The sequence below is a fragment of the Marmota flaviventris genome, chromosome 1 (genome assembly GCF_047511675.1).
Source record: "Marmota flaviventris isolate mMarFla1 chromosome 1, mMarFla1.hap1, whole genome shotgun sequence".
In the NCBI taxonomy this organism is placed as follows: domain Eukaryota; kingdom Metazoa; phylum Chordata; class Mammalia; order Rodentia; family Sciuridae; genus Marmota; species Marmota flaviventris.
The window spans coordinates 39,039,344-39,057,927 of record NC_092498.1 but is presented as its reverse complement, the minus strand read 5'-3'; positions in this window follow the sequence as shown (position 1 = coordinate 39,057,927).

Below are 18,584 nucleotides of genomic sequence, written 5' to 3'. Positions count from 1 at the left end.
AATGAATTCAAATATATTAATTCATTTCTTCATGACCTCTGAATTTTGTTCTGTGTTTATTACTGCCTATAAAAATGTTTTCCATTTAATCTTTTTACTTTTGATATTATTTCTGCTCTTTAATGCATTTATTCATTATTTGGGTGAATGGAATAAAGAAGAGATCTAAATTTATTTTTTTTTCAAATAACAAACCAATTGCCTTAATATAATTTACTAAATAATTTCTTTCCTCTTACTTGAAAACCATTTTAATTTCAACAATATTTTCATATTATTTAGATATACATTCTTTGCAATTTGTGAAATATTTCCCTATTATATACATAAATTATTATAAGTTCAAAATATATCTTAATATCTGGTAGGACTAGCATTCCTCATTAATTTTATTTTAGATCCTTTGTATATTCTCACATTGTTTTTCTTAAGTAAAATTTAGTACTATTATGTAAAGATTAAAAAATAATCCTGGATCTGCTCACTTACCTGCATGGGAGCTAGGGCCCAGCTTAGGCCAGGGTCCATCCTGCCACCAGGAGAGCTCCGCAGGAGCACCCACTGGCAGACTCCCGCTGGGGCTCAGGCCCAGCCCAGACCCGTCTCACTGAACTGCGTGGGAGCTAGGGCCCAGGGAAGGCCCAAGTCCATCCCGCCACCAATCAAAAGACAGACTGGCAGATTAGATTGAAAAAAAAATACCCAATAATATGCTCCCTTCAAGAGACTTATTTCATAGGAAAAGACATTCACAGACTGAAGGTGAAAGGTTGGGAAAAATCATACTACTCACATGGACTGCAGAAGCAAGCATGGCTTTCCATCCTCATATCAAATAAAGCAGACTTCAAGCCAAAGTTAATCAAAAGGGATAAAGAAGGACATTTCATACTGCTTAAGAGAAACATACATCAACAAGACATAACAGTTATAGATATATATGCCCCAAACGATGGAGCATCTACATTCATCAAACAAACTCTTCTCAAGTTCAAGAGTCAAATAGACAACAACAAAATAATTCTGGTGACTTTAACACACCTCTTTCACCACTGGATAGATGTTCCAAACAAATGCTGAACAAGGAAATTATAGAACTCAATAATACAATCAATAACTTAGACTTAACTGACATATATAGAATATTTCATCCTTCAACAAGTGAATACACTTTCTTCTCAGCAGCACATGGATCCTTCTGTAAAATAGACCATGTATTATGCCACAAAGCAACTCTTAACAAATTTAAAAATTTGAGAAACTACCCTGCATTCTATCAGATCATAATGGAATGAAATTAGAAATCAGAGCTGAAATCAATGAAATTGAAACAAACAAACAAAAAACAATTGAAAAATTGACAGAATAAAAAGTTGGTTCTTTGAAAAAATAAGTAAAATTGACAGACCCTTAGCTATGCTAATGAAGAGAAGGAGAGAGAAAAAATACTAGCATACATGATGAAAAAGAAAATATCACAACAGACACTACAGAAATATAGAAGATAATTAGAAATTATTTTGAAATCTTGTACTCCAATAAAATAGAAAATATTGAAGGCATCAACAAATTTCTAGAGTCTTATGATTTGCCCAAATTGAATCAGGATGATATACACAATTTAAACAGATCAATTTCAAGCGATGAAATAGAAGATGCCATCAGAAGCCTACCAATCAAGAAAAGCCCAGGATCAGATAAATTCACAGATGAGGTCTACAAGACCTTCAAAGAAGAACTTATATTAATACCAATACTTCTGAAATTATTCTATGAAACAGAAAAAGAGAGAACACTTCCAAACTCATTCTTGAGCCCAATATCACCTTGATTCCAAAAACCAGACAAAGACACATCAAAGAAAGAAAACTTCAGACCAATATCTCTAATGAACATAGATGCAAAAAATTCTCAACAAAATTCTGGCAAATATAATACAAGAACATATAAAAAAGATAATACACCATGGTCAAGTGGGGTTTATGCCAGGGATGCAATGTTGGTTCAACATATAAAAATCAATAAATGTAATTCATCACATCAATAGACTTAAAGATAAGAACCATATGATGACCTCAATAGATGCAGAAAAAGCATTTGACAAAATACAGCACCCCTTCCTGTTCAAAATATTAGAAAAACTAGGGATAACAGGAACATATCTCAACATCATAAAAGCTATCTATCTAAGCCCTAGGCCAACATCATTCTAAATGGAGAAAAACTGAAAACATTCCCTCTAAGAACTGGGACAAGACAGGGATACCCTCTTTCACCACTTCTATTTAACATAGTTCTTGAACACTGGCCAGAGCAAATAAACAGATGAAAGAAATTAAAGGAATACACATAGGAAAAAAAGAATTCAAATTGACAGTATTTGGAAAGACATGATTCTATACCTAGAAGACCCAAAAAATTCCATCAGAAAAATTCTAGAACTAGTAAATGAATTTAGCAAAGTAGCAGGATATAAAATCAACACCCATAAATCAAAGGCATTTATGTATATCAGTGGCAAATCCTCTGAAAGGGAAAGGAGGAAAACTACCCCATTTACAATAGTCTCAAAAAAAAAAAAAAAACCAAAAACTTGGGAATCAATAAAAGAGATGAAAGCCCTCTACAATGAAAATTACAGAATGCTAAAGAAAGAAATTAAAGAAAACTTTAGAAGATGGAAAGTCTACCTTGTTCTTGGGTAAGCAGAAGTAATATTGTCAAAATGACCATACTACTAAAAGCAATATGCAGATTTAATGCAATTCCAATAAAAATTCCAATGACATTCCTCATAGAAATAGAAAAAGCAGTCATGAAATTCATCTGGAAAAATAAGAGACCCAGAATAGCTAAAGCAATCCTTATCAAGAAGAGTGAAGCATAGGGCATCACTACACCAGACCTTAAACTATACTACAGAGCAATAGTAACAAAAATGGCATGGATTGGCACCCAAATAGACTTATAGACCAATGGTACAGAACAGAGGACACAGAGACTAACCTACTAATTACAGTTTCTTATATTAGACAAAGGTTCCAAAAATATACATTGGAGAAAAGATATCCTCTTCAATAAATGGTGCTGGGAAAACTGGAAATCTGTATGCAATAAAATGAAATTAAACCCCTACCTCTCACCATGCACATAATTCACCTCAAATTGGATTAAGGACGTAGGAATTAAACCAGAGACACTGTGTCTATTAGAAGAAAAAGTAGTCCCAAATCTCCATCAAGTGGGATTAGGCCCCAACTTCCTTAATAAGACTCCTATAGTGCAAGAATTAATATCAAGAATCTATAAATGGGATGAATTCAAACTATAAAGCTTCTTCTCAGCAAAAGAAAACAATCAGTGAAATGAATAGGGAGGCTACAATTTGAAAACAAATTTTAACCACATGCACATCAGATAGAGCACTAATCTCTAGGATATATAAAGAACTCAATCTTAACACCAAAGAAACAAATAACCCAATCAATAAATAGGCCAAGGTACTGAACAGACACTTCTCAGAAGAAGATATACAAGCAATTAACAAATACATGAAAAGATGTTCATCATCTCTAGCAATTAGAGAAATGAAAAGCAAAACTATTCTAATATTTCATCTCAGTCTAGTCAAAATGGCAACTATTAAGAATACAACAAAAATAAGTGTTTGCAAGGATGTGGGGAAAAAAGCACACTTATACATTGCTGATGGGACTGCAAATTGGTGCAACCAATATGGAAATCGATTTGGAGATTCCTTAAAAAACTTGGAATGGAACCACAACTTGACCCAGCCATCCCACTCCTCTGTCTATACCCAAAGGACTTAAAAACAGCATACTATAGGGACACAGCCACATTAATGTTTATAGCAGCACAATTCACTGTGGCTAAACTATGGAACCAACCTAGATGCCCTTCAGTAGATGAAGGAATAAAGACAATAAATGGTATATATACACAATGGAATATTATTCAGCATTAAAAGAGAATAAAATTAGGGTATTTGCAGGTAAATGAATGTAGTCCGAGAATATAATGCTAAGTGAAATTAGCCAATTCCAAAAAAACAAATGCTGAATGTTTTCTCAGATTTAAGGATGCTGATTCATAATGTGGTTGGGAGGGCATGGGAGGTTAGATGAACTCTAGATAGGGCAAAGGGCAGGGAGGGGAAGGGAAGGGGCATGACGGTAGGAAAGTCAGTGGAATGAGATGGACATCATTACCCTAAGTACACGTATGAAGACAAAAATGGTGTGACTCTACTTTGTATACAATCAGAGATATGAAAAACTGTGCTCTATATGTGTAATATTAATAGTAATGCATTCTGCTGTCATATATAAAAATTAAAATAAAAAATAAACCTATTAGTATATACTAAACTTTTAAAAGTTTGAGTATAACTACATGACTAAAATTCTATTATATTTCAATAATGTTTATATATTTTCTTTACATAATTTCTTTATATTTAAAAAGTTAATTTATATTTATTCTAGATATCTTGTTTGTTATTATGAGATATTTTCTTTCATATTTTCTAGCTGTTTGTTGATTATACTTAGAAAAGTGATAATTTCAGTTTTAATTTTATAAACTGTATTGGTTTTGTAGAATTTCCTTAGTTATTATAGTTTTGTGTTGATTTCTGAGACTTGCTGGGTGTATAAATGTTCATCTGCAAGTCATGTAATTTTACCTTTTCTATTTCAATATGTTTATTTCTCTTAGTTCTTCTCTTTCTTTGATCAGTATTTTCAGAAAAAAAAAATTTAATAATAATGGTAACAGTGGGCGTTGTTCTCTTGTGACTGTTGAAATTCTACAAGAGCTTTTATTTTGATAGACATTTTAGCCTGTCCTATGTGTAGTATATGAATAGATTTTCTGATACTGAATCACCTTTAAGGCAAATGGATTTTAATGAAGCAAATTTAAAGGGCACAGAAACAGTACCTTTTCTTAGCAAATTAGAGGGAAATGTTGTATTTTAAAACACTATCCAATGTGAAGCAGAAATGTTACTCCCAATAGTTTAAAATTTAAGCACCCTAGAGCTCTCTGTGAGAATAATTATCTCTTCTTTGTTGTCTTAAGAGGTATTATTACCAAATCCTGGCCAATTAAGTATTTTTCTTTTCTTTCTTTCTTCAAAGTATTTTATACTAATTTAAGGAATTATACTGTATATTTTCTTATTTAGTCAGTTTGCAAACTGAATAATTATTTTTAATATCTGTCATGGCTTTGGAGTCCTGTACTTTAAAATAAAACCTGTATAATCAAGATTTGCACATCATAAAGCAGAATCAAAAGATGCCAGTCTCTAGCTTGTTTATTGTGGAAAGGATTCTACTTTCCTCTGTCATTATCTTCTTTCTTTCAAGTGAAATATCAAAAGAATTTTATACAAATAGGAAAGCAAATTTGGGTCAAATTTCACATAAAAAGAATGAATATAATGCCAAATAATATGTTATTAAGGGGAAAAAACCCTTTCAAATGTCTGAATATCATATCAGACTAACCTATTTTCCAAAATAGGCTCTCAGAGCTGTAAGCTCTGATGTATGTTCATTTTGAAGCAGAGATTTATTAGAATAACAAATCTCAGGGCTTTTGAATTGAATAGAAATATCTTTATTTTTTTATCAATTATTAGTTTCACTCTCCTTTTGGTAAACAACAAAAAAATGTTAAGTAAAATAACATGTTATTTTGAGGCATTTCACAAATAACTTCAAAGTGATATCTATTTTATAAAACATAAGAAAAAATAAGTCTTTCATCTTGTTTTCATAGTCATTCTTTTTTCAGGTTTTCTAATTTACTAGTCAAAAGATGTCAGCATTACAAGAAAAAAGTATTTGAATATATAAATGATCCAAGTTATAGGTCCTAAAAAAGTTGAGTTCACCAATATGAGTTTCATTCTTTGTTGAAACTCCTGTGGCAAATTATCGGAGTATTTCTGTGATGTTCTCTTGTATGGTCTAAATTCATTTCAGAAATTTGTCTCATATCTTCCTTTATATGTTAAGTTTTGGGAGAATTGTATTTTGTAGATGTTTGGATTTCCTATAATGCTTGGCTGTGAACATAGTTTATTTTCTTAAAGGAATGAAAAGTTGGATGTCAGTGCCAGATCAAAAGCAACTTATATCAGTCACAATGAATCCTGCAGTCTATAATTATAACACATGAATTTAAATAATGGTAACAATAATAAAAGGGAAATCAGTATAGTAGAGCAAATGAATTGGGGGGTGGGAAGTAAAGGAACTGGGGAATGAGATTAATCAAATTAAATTATGTGTATGTATGAATATGGCATAATGAATCTCACTATTATGTATACTTTTAATGCACCAATAAAAATATTTAAAGACTTATTACAAAAGCAATTTTTGAGATAAAGTACTTGTATAAGTAAATTTATATAATTAATAACCAGATTATTGACTTCTATCCCCTTTTGAGTAAATATTTAGCTTGCTCTACTCTGACATCTGCTTTTTGCTGCAATTGGTCTTCGGGTCTGATTGGATTGTGGTATTTAAGTAGTTAATGGGGACCTTCCTGGTTTATGGTTACATAAACCATCCTCAATGCCCCAGTGGATGGCCAAAGTTTGATGAACCACACATATCTGGGGAAAAGTACATAGAGCTTAAAGATTTGGCATCAGTAATTTTTTAAGTAAAAGTAAGCTACATGTTTTATAAAAGATCATCAGAATAGAGAGGAAAAGAAAATTTGCTGACATCCATCAGCCATTAGGAAGTTTTCATTTCCTAATTATCCTCTTTCAATACATCCAATGTCTATAGGAGTTCCTGTCATGTGTCCTCTCAAATCTGCTGTCTTTGTAAGACTGAATTAATATTTATGTCACATTCACATATTTGTTTTTATGAACTTAGCTTTGTTGCTAATGCCTATTTAACTTTGCATGTGGTTTGGATTGTGTGTGTCATTTAAGGATAACTTGAAGTTGGGTTAATATTTTAAATGGCAACAATGGCAATCCACCAACACTGGCTATAATTTAGTAAGTGGGATAGGAAGAATATTTCACTTGTGATGCATATTAATTCAAAGTAATAGAATTGTGGCTATGTAAGTTGTTTTTATCCATTTGGGATATTTAGTAGAATTGTTACTAACTTTGCATTTGACCAGTAGAGCTGCTTATTTAGTAAAATAAAGTAGAATGGAATAGTCCCAATGATCTTTAGCTCATATCATATCATATATTATATCATATCCTAGTGTTATCCGAATCAAAATGGAAGAAGAGAAAGCTTATTTATTTAAGGAAATTTTGTGCATTTACTATAGTCTGAACACTGTATGAGAAAGTTCAAAACAAATGTAACACATTATCTTTATATAAGAAATCAAAATCAATTTGAGGAGTTAATACACAAAAGGGCTTTAGTAGCTATAAATTTTGGGGCTTCAATAATTGAATGAGTGATCCAATGAAAATAAAAGATAAACAAAACAATATAGAAGAAATATTGACTGTAAGACAATTAAATCAATTGTAGCCAGAAAGTGAATTAATATTTCAAATCCGATTTAGCTGCAGCTCTCAAAAATCTTGACTACTCACACATTATGCTGAAGATCTGGGAAACTGGGCATAAGAATAAATATATAAAGAGATTCTAAAGTAATAGAAAATAAAAGTTTTCATATTTGTTTTTAGTAAATATGACACAAAGAAAAGTGTTAAACCCTCTAATTTTCAATGTTAGTATTGTAACACTTGCTTCCAGTTATGAAATATTAAAAGGGAAATATTACAATGATCATAAATCAGTTCAAGAATATAATGCTAAGACTAGGTATAATGTTAAGAGTATAAAGTCAAAATTTTGTTTTGTTTCACTCTGAAGAGCACAGAATCAAAGATTGTCATCTGCTAAATAAAGCATCTATTTTTAGTTAAGTAGGACTAATGGAGGGGCAGAAATCTCCCCTTCCTTGGTCAAGAGTCTTGGGTTTGAGTTGATGGGGACTACAGTGAACCTAACTTGATTGCTTTTAAAAGCATTTTTATTTTTATAAGTTACATGTGAAATAGTTTTAATTCAAATTAAACCTGTTAAGCAGTCCCTGCCAGTACTGATACCTCCCTCTCTTATTTCTTGCTCTTTGTGATGCTATTAGTTTCTACTTTTAAAATATTTTTTTGTTTCCTGCTCTATGGCCAAATAAATGGAGAGTTTTGGAAGATGAAGCTTCATTTTTCTCTCACAGCAACAGCACTGACCAAAGCACACACACACATGAGTGCAAAGAAAAGTGTTAAACCCCCAAATTTTCAATGTTAGTATTGTAACACTTGCTTAGTTATCTGCTGTAGTTATATGTTGGTTTGGTTCAGATCAATTTTCAGGATTTACATTAAATGATCAAGTCATTTGTATTTGTAACTGACCCACGTAGTATATGTTTCCTCTTCTCTCTGACACAATTTCTCATTTAACTGGAGTTAATAATTATTATTTTTTGTGTGCTTATCTTTGTATTTATCATTGATTAAACTCTTTCTTCTCTAGGTGAGTAAATATTCTCTCAGTATGTTGAAAATCATGAGAGATTCTAACACTTTTATCTTATTAGCAATTTCTCACTTGGAATCTTTTGTCTCATGTAAATCTGGGTTCATCTTTGGATCTCTGTTAGGAACAAATATAAATTTGCCTCTGTTGGGTTAGAAGTCTTGCTTCCTGGGCAGATTTGCTCTTTTTTGTTCTACTGGTATCTTGCTTATGTTCTACCACATATATGTAGAATATTTTTTAAAATAGCAGAAAATGTCTTTATTCTACTCTAACACTTGACTAATATTTTGATAGGGTATCACATTCTGGCTGGAAATATTTCTGTTGGAATTTTAAAACTATTTCTCCTTTTGTCTTTTAGCTTTCAGTCTTGTTATTAAGACATTTTCTCAAGGGATTCTGTGTTTTTAGTGTTGTAAAATGTCAAAAGGCTGTATCTTTGACAGTGTCCTTTATATCCATTATTCTAGGTGCTTAGTGACCCTTTTTAATTTGGAAATTCATGTCTATTAGTTCTGGAAATTTTCTTTAATTATTCTGTTCATGAATTTACTCTATTCTGATGATATATGTAAAATTCCTCATTTCTTGAATTAATGTAGTTTGTTCCTTTAATATTCACTTTCTGTAATATTTTCCATTTCTGTCTTTACATCCTTCTTAGACATTCCTTCTATAGAGTTTTGGATTATTGCTATTATGGCTTTAATCTCCACTTTTTGTTCTCCAAATGTTCTTTTCTTAAGTATGCTTTATAGATTCTTATGCTTTGGGGATATAGACTATATTCAATATTATTGATAACAATATGGCCAAAGAGGTTGCCTAATCTTTGTCCTGAAATATTTGTAATAGGTGGTACTTGAATTGTGTAACATTCCTCTAAGATTTTAGGAGTAGAAATGAATATACAGGGCAATGCACATCACCACAAAATGAGATTAGTACAGGTGAACACAACTGAATGTCTGATATCACACTTATTTCTTGTAAGTGTGAGGTATTACATACAGATGGCATATAGATAGTAAACCCACAGGACCCATTCACCATACCCAGTGAGAACCTGAAGTCATCTTACCTCTCTATGATCTAGTTGTTGATACTTTTTTGGGACCACTGACTTTGGTCCACTTTGCATTCACTTTGGTCTCCTTCAGGAGGTGACTGTTTCTTTGCTGGCACCAGTCATTATCTTAAATAATTACGTATCTTAGTTTTTAATATTCTTGGTTACATTTCAAAAAATCCTTCTTGAGGGATAGAAAATTTTCATTCTGAAGGGTGCAGCCACATTATTTTTCTGTTGATAGAAAATTATTGAACTCAAGGAACTTTATGAGTCTTAGCCTTCAACAACGGACCCCCTCCTCACTTCTGTGTACATTTTTCACTTTGGATATTTAAGGAGGTATCAGGTATGTTTATGCTATAACATTAACACTAATTTTGGACAAGTTATATGAATATTACAACTGGTTACCCAAGTAGATTAGGCTATGGAGACATACTAAAATTGTCTTACTGCTTTGCCATGGATCCAAATATTCATAGCTCATATTTTCCAAACTTTTGCTTAATATTTGGGAAAATATTAATACTTGGGAAAAATTTTCCTGTTAACTAGCCATCATTTATATCCAAAATGAAAAAGCTGGACATTTGTTAGAAATCCACAAGTTTAGCCAATATGAATTTTTGGTAATTTTGTGGGTTTGGGATGATATCAATATAAAGTATAGAGGCTAATTTAATTCTGTTTGTTGTTCACATTCTACTTCTCTATGCAAATAAAAATTTTTATCCCTATAGTCATATATGTTAGTAAGACGTTCAAATATCTCAGGAAGTACTGGTAGAAATAGATTTGGACCATGGTCTAGCTGGAGTGTCTTATTTGGACAAAAGTTACTCCAGTTAATGGATTGGACCTATTTTGTGGAGCCTTAGGGAATTTACATGATTCTGAGAGCTTTGTGTCTGCATGACAGAAGAGCAGTCTAGAAATTTTGGCAAGACTTGTCCTGCCAAAAATTTGAGTTCTCAGCAAGGCAGCTTGTACTCCCAGAATTAGGTCAATCCCATCTCCTGAGTATCCAATCTATCAGCTTGAAAGAGCAGATTGCTTTCTCTTTCTGTCTACTACCCTTAATAAGAATCCATACAATGTGGCCTTCTATAGCTAGAATTTATTTAGGGTGCCTAGAATTCTAATGTCCACTGGAGAGCTGAAGACACTAATCTACCTGAGTTCCTGGGGAGGCTTATTCAATTGCTTTAATAAGTAATTCTGTTTTTGGGCTCTGCCAAAATGTCTGGTCAGGATCACTGTTACAAATATTAAGATCTTTCAGGAATGAAAAATCTTCTGGTCTAAGGAGCCCAAATGAGTTTGATTGGAAGAGTCCCCACTGCCACAACCCAGTATGGAACCCAGTTCCACATTTAGTTCTTCTTCTCTTTTACTCATTATTGCTCTTTTTCTTTGTTTCCTTGTTTTTTTGAACATGATCCACGTCTATTCTTTGTTTTTCTCTTTGTTTACTCTGATTTCCACAATATATTACAAGCCCAAGACCTTCACTTTATATTTGTCCTTATCTTCAAAACCGATAATACTACAATCTATTGTTTACCTAATGCTGAATGAAGTTTTTTTCAATGTGTTGTCTAATTTAATACTTATAACAACCTCACAAAATAATATTCTTTTTTTAACCATGATCAGTGTGTGTTTGAGTGAATGTTTTGTGTATATGTGTGTGTATGAAAGAGTGATTTGCAGAGACCATTTTTGTTTGAAATACCACCCTTTAATTATGAAAAACCATAGCATCTATGAGCAAATCTTAGCCAGTAATCATTTAAGCTTTATTTTAATTTGTGTTTCTCAAAATAATGGGAGTTTCATGTTTATGCAAACAATTTTAAAAAGTTTATATTAAATTAGATGTCCATAATAAAGGAAAATCACAAAGAAACAGAGTACAGAGATTTATCATTTAGACTGAGCATTTTTGTGATTTCTATCTCCTTCTTTGTGGATGCTTTTATTAAATAATAAGGTATTGCATCTGCTGTTTTTAGGTAGTGCTGCTTGTATTGTTTTAGGAAAGAATTATCACTAGAAAACCAAAAGCAGACACATCATTTTGAATCTCGCAATTAGGTATATGCTTGTCAGCAGCATGGACGTGGCCTCTTTGATAGTGTGGGTAATGTATGTTTTCTTCTAAGCTTACTGAGGCTGTGGTAATGGAAGCTAAGCTCAAACATCAAAGAAAAGAGGTTTTCCTTTGTAGGAAAACATCATTACATTTTCACACCATTAGGGTGATAGAAGCATAGATAGCATCTCCTCTGCATGAAGTAGATGTTTTTGATTATGTTTTTTTTTTTAACTAAACATAGAGTAAGAGACATATAATGTTGATCATTAGTTGTATATGTATCAATACCACAATGCCTCAAATATTGCCTGTTGATTCACTCATTAACATTTTTAGGCAGGGATGGGATGTTAAAGAACTCACTAACTGAAACTCATTTTAATTAATTATTAGCAGTAGGCATAGCATCTAATTTTCTGTCTTTTAAATGACACTCCCTTGAAAGCATGAAGCATACTTCATGATAGCCTCATAAAAGTCAGCCTCAGCAATTACTAAAGTGAGGACATCAGGCAATTTAATCTCTAACTGAAATCACGATGAGATGCAGAGGAATGACAGGAATTCCTATTATTCCACTTTTTTTTCCCTGTATTGTTAATGAACCATTTTACTAAGTAAAGGGTATATGTTCTGTAGACCCTGAGTTTACTGAAGGAAAGCTTTACTTGCATAAGTCTGACATTGCCAAAGTACTATCGGTTGAGTGCAGGTAAGCTAAATGTACCTGAACTGTATAGGTATTGTTTTTATGCTTGTTCACACAACTTCACTTTAAACAATGTGCTGTACCCAAGATAACACTCTAAAATGCTGATGATAATGACACACTATCCCACATCCACAGGAGGAAAAATAAAATTTCAGCTACCACAGTATTTCACACGTTTATAAAGATGGCAGAGTGTAGAACATAAGCCATTCCACAGGAAACAAAAACAGCAAGAGGAGAAGCACGTTTTAGTGGTTAAGCCATTTTCTGATTGTTGAAACTCATCCATCTCTTTGTTACAGCTGCTGAGAAGGCAGCAGGGTTACAATGGTAGCCTGAGTAGCTGTCATTTATTTGACTTCACCTACAATATCCCCCAGCTTAAAGAATGACATCACAAAAATCTTAGCAGTTGTCACTTAGTTGACAGTTGCCTATTAACATACTTGAGATAACACAGTGTTAACTTCAGTAACTTCAGAGTGTATTATAAAAATGACATTGTTCTAATATCTCCAGTTTAAAAAAGAAGATTTAGCTTTACTGTGATGTTGATTTTTTTCAGAATTACATAAAGTTAGCCTTAATATTTATATAAGTCAGGAAACCATGTTCTTTTGAAAATATTCTCTTCTATTGACAGTATAGAACGATTCATTACTTCAGTGTTGTTCTCCCAGTGATTTGATAATTTGTTGCTAGCTATGCTGGTGACAATAGTGGCAAAGTTTGAAATAAAATATTCATATTTAGTTCAACAACAGATGTACTTCTGATTTTCAGGTATATTTCTATCTGATTTTGTTTATGTATTTATTTTGTGTACTACTGCTTTTGCTTTATCTTTCTTTGTACTACTTTGCACAAATTGCTGCTTATTTCCTTTTCCTACTGATGTAGTCTTCAGATAATTGGTAATCCCAGTGTTATTTGGCACAGAAAGATAAATATAGATCAATGAAGCAGAATATGATCCAGAAATATCCTACAAAATAACAAGAATTTAGTATATGACAGATTCAGTTCAATTGGAAAACAGTTTACTTAACAAAGGATTCTGGAACAATTGGCTATCCATTTTTGGAGAGAATAAGATTAGAAGTGTACCTCCCATTTATACAAAGACTTCAACTGATTAAAAAGTAAAAAATAAACATTAAAAATCTTAGAATAGGCTGGAGGTAAAGCCCAGCACTAGAGCACTTGCCTGGAATGTGTGATGTCCTAGATTCAATTTCAGCACTGCCCCCTCCCCAAAAAGATGAAATTCAAATGAGAGAAAAAAGATTAATATCTGTAATGAATGGAATTTTGAAGTAATAAACAGAACCCTGAATAATAAAAACATACTTTATTTTAGTTAGCTGTCTCAGATCTGTGACCAAAAAACATCCTATAAGAACAACTTAGAGGAGGAAAAATTTACTTAGGGCTCATTGTTTCAGATGGCTGACTCCATTGCTCTAGGCCCTAGGAAAGGCAGAACAACTTGGGGAAAGGGCACCAAGAAGGGAAGCTGTGAGAGAGGGTAAAAAAGGGATGGCAGGAAGAACTGCCCTTCCAGGACACATCCCCAGAGACCCACTTCCTCCAGCCATGCCCCACTTGACTGTAGTTACCACTCAGTCTATTCAAACTAGGATGGACTGTTTAGGTTACAGTTCTCACACTCTAATAATTTCACCTCTGAATTTTTTTTTTTTTTTTGCATTAACAGGAGCTTTTGGGAGACACCTCATATCCAAACCATAACATCTCTATTAAAAATGTACACAAAGATTTAACTCTGTAATTGACAGAAGAACAAATCTAAATGACTAGTCACATTTGTCAAGGATCTAAAGTTCACTACTTAGAAAATGAAACTTAAAGTAACAGTGAAATATCACTTATACCAATTAGATTGGTGCCATTTAGAAAGAACAATTTCATCTACTCTGATGAGGAGATGGAGACAAGGGGGCTCTTACATACTGCTGGTGAAATGTGACTCAAACCACAGTCTGGAACTGTCTCCTAAATAAAGAGATGCACATACCCTTAATCAGCAGACCTGTTCCTGGGAATCGAGCCCACAGAAATAAAAGCATGGATGTATAGGATTTATGAACAAGAGATTTATTGCAGGAATATTTGTAGTGGGAACAAACTGGAAACAAAGTGAGTGCCTGTGAATAGAGTAATGGCCAAATAGATCATAGTACATCCTTTCAATGGAATATTGTGTTTCATTAAGAAGTATGGATTGGACCATTGAGTTAACTTGAAAAACTTTCAAGTAAGAAGAACAAGAAGACATAAAGAAGCAGCTATGACAGTCTCAATTTTAAGAAACAAACACTGACCTAAAAATTTCTAAATCCCTATGTGGGTGGCTATGATTTTTCTCCTATTTCTTTTGGTATGGAGAGGGGTATGGATATCACATGACAAGTTGCTAACCTTAAGGTGAAAAGTGTAATGATGAGAAACATGAACTTTGTGGTTAGGCTTTCTACATTCAAGTGCTGTCTATGAAGTTTACTGGCTATGGGACTTTGGAGAGGATATGTCCATTTTATGTGCTATTTTCTCTTTTTTAGAATGGGAATAATGCTACAGTTACTTCTTTGGATTGATGTAATAAAAATGAGTTACTTATATATAAGTCACTTTAAATCATGCTGATTGTATGTATCAGCTTATGGGTTACATAAACGTGGGTAGGGTATGTGTGGCAGGGGAAATGGAGGGAGAAGAATAAACAAGCAAATAAAAGATTCACCGAAGAAAGGAAAGAAAGCATCAAGAGTCCTCTTCTGAAATGAATTGTTCTTCTGAAATGTTTTTCTTTTCTTCTTCTGGGTGCACAACTTTGTTATCTAACTATGTTTTTTTTTTTTTACCAGCCTGTTCTTTATTTCCAGCATTATTTCTAAATCCCTGTCCTCTGGTTCACCCAGATTGATGCACCGGGGACCGGAGTACCTGCATAATGAACTAGAGTTGACCTCTCAGAGTATGGACTAATTGAAACTTTAATCTAAACTCACTGGATAATTACTCCATATTCCTGTCCACTTTGGCTGCACGAACAGCTTGTTTTTTTCTTTAAACATCATTAGTGCCACCCTTGATCTTTTGTTTGGTCATTGGCAGGGGATTACTGGGGAAGGGCAGAGGAAGAAAGGTTATCCCTTAAGGTAGACTTAATTTTTAATAAGTAAAACATTACTGTTACTCAAACTCCAATGGTCAGAAGACTTGGAGATGTGATTTTTGTTTGGGGAGGGGTGCCTACATAAACTTTTCTTATTTTTTAAGTATAAGAGAATGGATGTTGGGGTACAACTTACAATTAAGCTGGTTACTTATGCTGTAAAGTAACCTGTGGTTTAGTTTCATTAGGGAAACTTTCTCAAATTAAGTGTTCCCAGAAGTAAAGCAGTTATTCATAGTGGAAAGTCATTTGATCTGAGGATCGCAGTTAGGGAGAAAATGAATGTATATTCAGGAGATAGTCTGGCTAACCAACAAGGGTGGGTGATATGCCTGTATTTTGTCTAGAGATAATGTTGGGTGAGTAGAAAAGAGATATTTGTGAAATGACTTGAAGGTCATAGTGTGTTTCTTATTTTGATGAAAACAATGTGGATCTACTAAGTGATTGAACAGTGACTAAGTAAGTACTTCCCAATATTTTTTCAAGTGATAGAAAAATAATAACATAGTATACTAGGATGCATGAAAGAGGCAGCACATGGCTAGTAGTAACTGGCTGGGGCATTGTAGCCCATCTTCACAACTGTCCTCCCTAAAAGCATTGATACATGTAACCTATGCGCATAATTCTGCATGATCACACTGCTTGGAAACTTTACACTCAAAAGCAGGCACAGAGATATATGCTTAGTCAAAGCCATAGAGATGGAAGAGAGGAAAAAAATAACAGATTGGACATAAAATGACCAGGCCATTAATTTCTTGATTGGAAAAGCACACACTTAGGTCAGGTTACCATAGAGAATTCAACCACTCCTGAGTATGACCCTGGCATGACAGGCTTAAAAATATTGTTTGTCAACTGACCAAGAACAAATATGTGCCAGGGGGCAGACTTGCACAGAATAAAATAATAGAGATGGATAAATCAAAACCAAAATAAAAACTAATTTATTAATTTACATTGAGAACTGAATGTATCAAGAGAATCCAGAAATCATGTTTGTTGATCAATACATTTTCTCTCTGTGGCAAATTTTCTCACGCAGTCCAATTATGACTAGAAGTTTGTTCAGTGAACCTGGGATAGGATCAGGAGAATGGGTTTTGTGATATTCAGTCCCAAGTAAATGGGTCAAGATGCTCTGTGCTTTGGGGCCACTAGACCCCAGAATATTACACATATACTTCAATGGCAGATGTGGAAACATCTTTCAGAAAGGCCATCTTGAAAATTCTTTTTTTTTTGTTTTAGAGATTAAAATGCAACTGTACTTGTATATAGATATTCTAGATATTCTTAGTTGCAACTTCAGTTCATTTCTGCTTTCCTAAGGGCACCCAGGTCTCTTTGATCATCATTACTATAAATGGCTGATTTCATCTCTTATTTTAAAGCTTCTATGATTTGATTATTAGCAGCAGAAATTATACTTGAGACCTAAAAAATAATTGTTAATATATTTCCTGAGCCTAAGAAAATCTATTTTCTATTTATGAAGGCAATACTTACAATTAAATTTAGTATGGAAAAATTTCTAGGAAACATATAAATTTAATAATACCCACTGAAAAATCCATGGTATTTATTTAGCAGAGGGAAAAATGTGAGCTTTGCATTTTCATCCAAAGTTCCTAATAAAGGTGAATTTGGGAAGTAAAGACCTTAAGTTAAAAAAATAATATAATAGAAGAGATAGAGACTTTTTGTTTTGCAGAGAGATGTAGCTTCTTGCTATTCACTAGCAGTATTCTTTTTTTTTTTTAAATTTTTTATTGTTGGTTGTTCAAAACATTACATAGTTCTTGATATATCATATTTCACACTTTGATTCAAGTGGGTTATGAACTCCAATTTTTACCCCGTATACAGATTGCAGAATCATATCAGTTACACATCCATTGATTTACATGTTGCCATACTAGTGTCTGTTGTATTCTGCTGCCTTTCCTATCCTCTACTATCCCCCCTCCCCTCCCCTCCCCTCTTCTCTCTCTACCCCCTCTACTGTCATTCATTTCTCCCCCTTGTATTATTTTTCCCTTTCCCCTCACTTCCTCTTGTATGTAATTTTGTATAACCCTGAGGGTCTCCTTCCATTTCCATGCAATTTCCCTTCTCTCTCCCTTTCCCTCCTACCTCTCATCCCTGTTTAATGTTAATCTTCTTCTCATGCTCTTCGTTCCTACTCTCCTTATATCAAAGAAGACATTGGGCATTTGTTTTTTAGGGATTGGCTAGCTTCACTTAGCATAATCTGCTCTAATGCCATCCATTTCCCTGCAAATTCTATGATTTTGTCATTTTTTAATGCAGAGTAATACTCCATTGTGTATAAGTGCCACATTTTTTTTATCCATTCGTCTATTGAAGGGCATCTAGGTTGGTTCCACAGTCTTGCTATTGTGAATTGTGTTGCTGTGAACATCGATGTAGCAGTGTCCCTGTAGCATGCTCTTTTTAGGTCTTTAGGGAATAGACCGAGAAGGGGAATAGCTGGGTCAAATGGTGGTTCCATTCCCAGCTTTCCAAGAAATCTCCATACTGCTTTCCAAATTGGCTGCACCAATTTGCAGTCCCACCAGCAATGTACAAGTGTACCCTTTTCCCCACATCCTCGCCAGCACTTGTTGCTGTTTGACTTCATAATGGCTGCCAATCTTACTGGAGTGAGATGGTATCTTAGGGTGGTTTTGATTTGCATTTCTCTGACTGCTAGCAGTATTCTTAAGACAGTAAGAAATTTAAGCTTACAGAGGCAAAAAAATCTGAGGTGGAGAGACTAGGAGAGATCTATGAATATCTGGGATAGACTGTAACTTTATTAAAATGATAATAAGAAATTAATTTAAGAAGGAGGATATACACTTTATGAGATCTTACTATTATGGAGGGCAGGGGGAGAGGGAGGGAGAGAG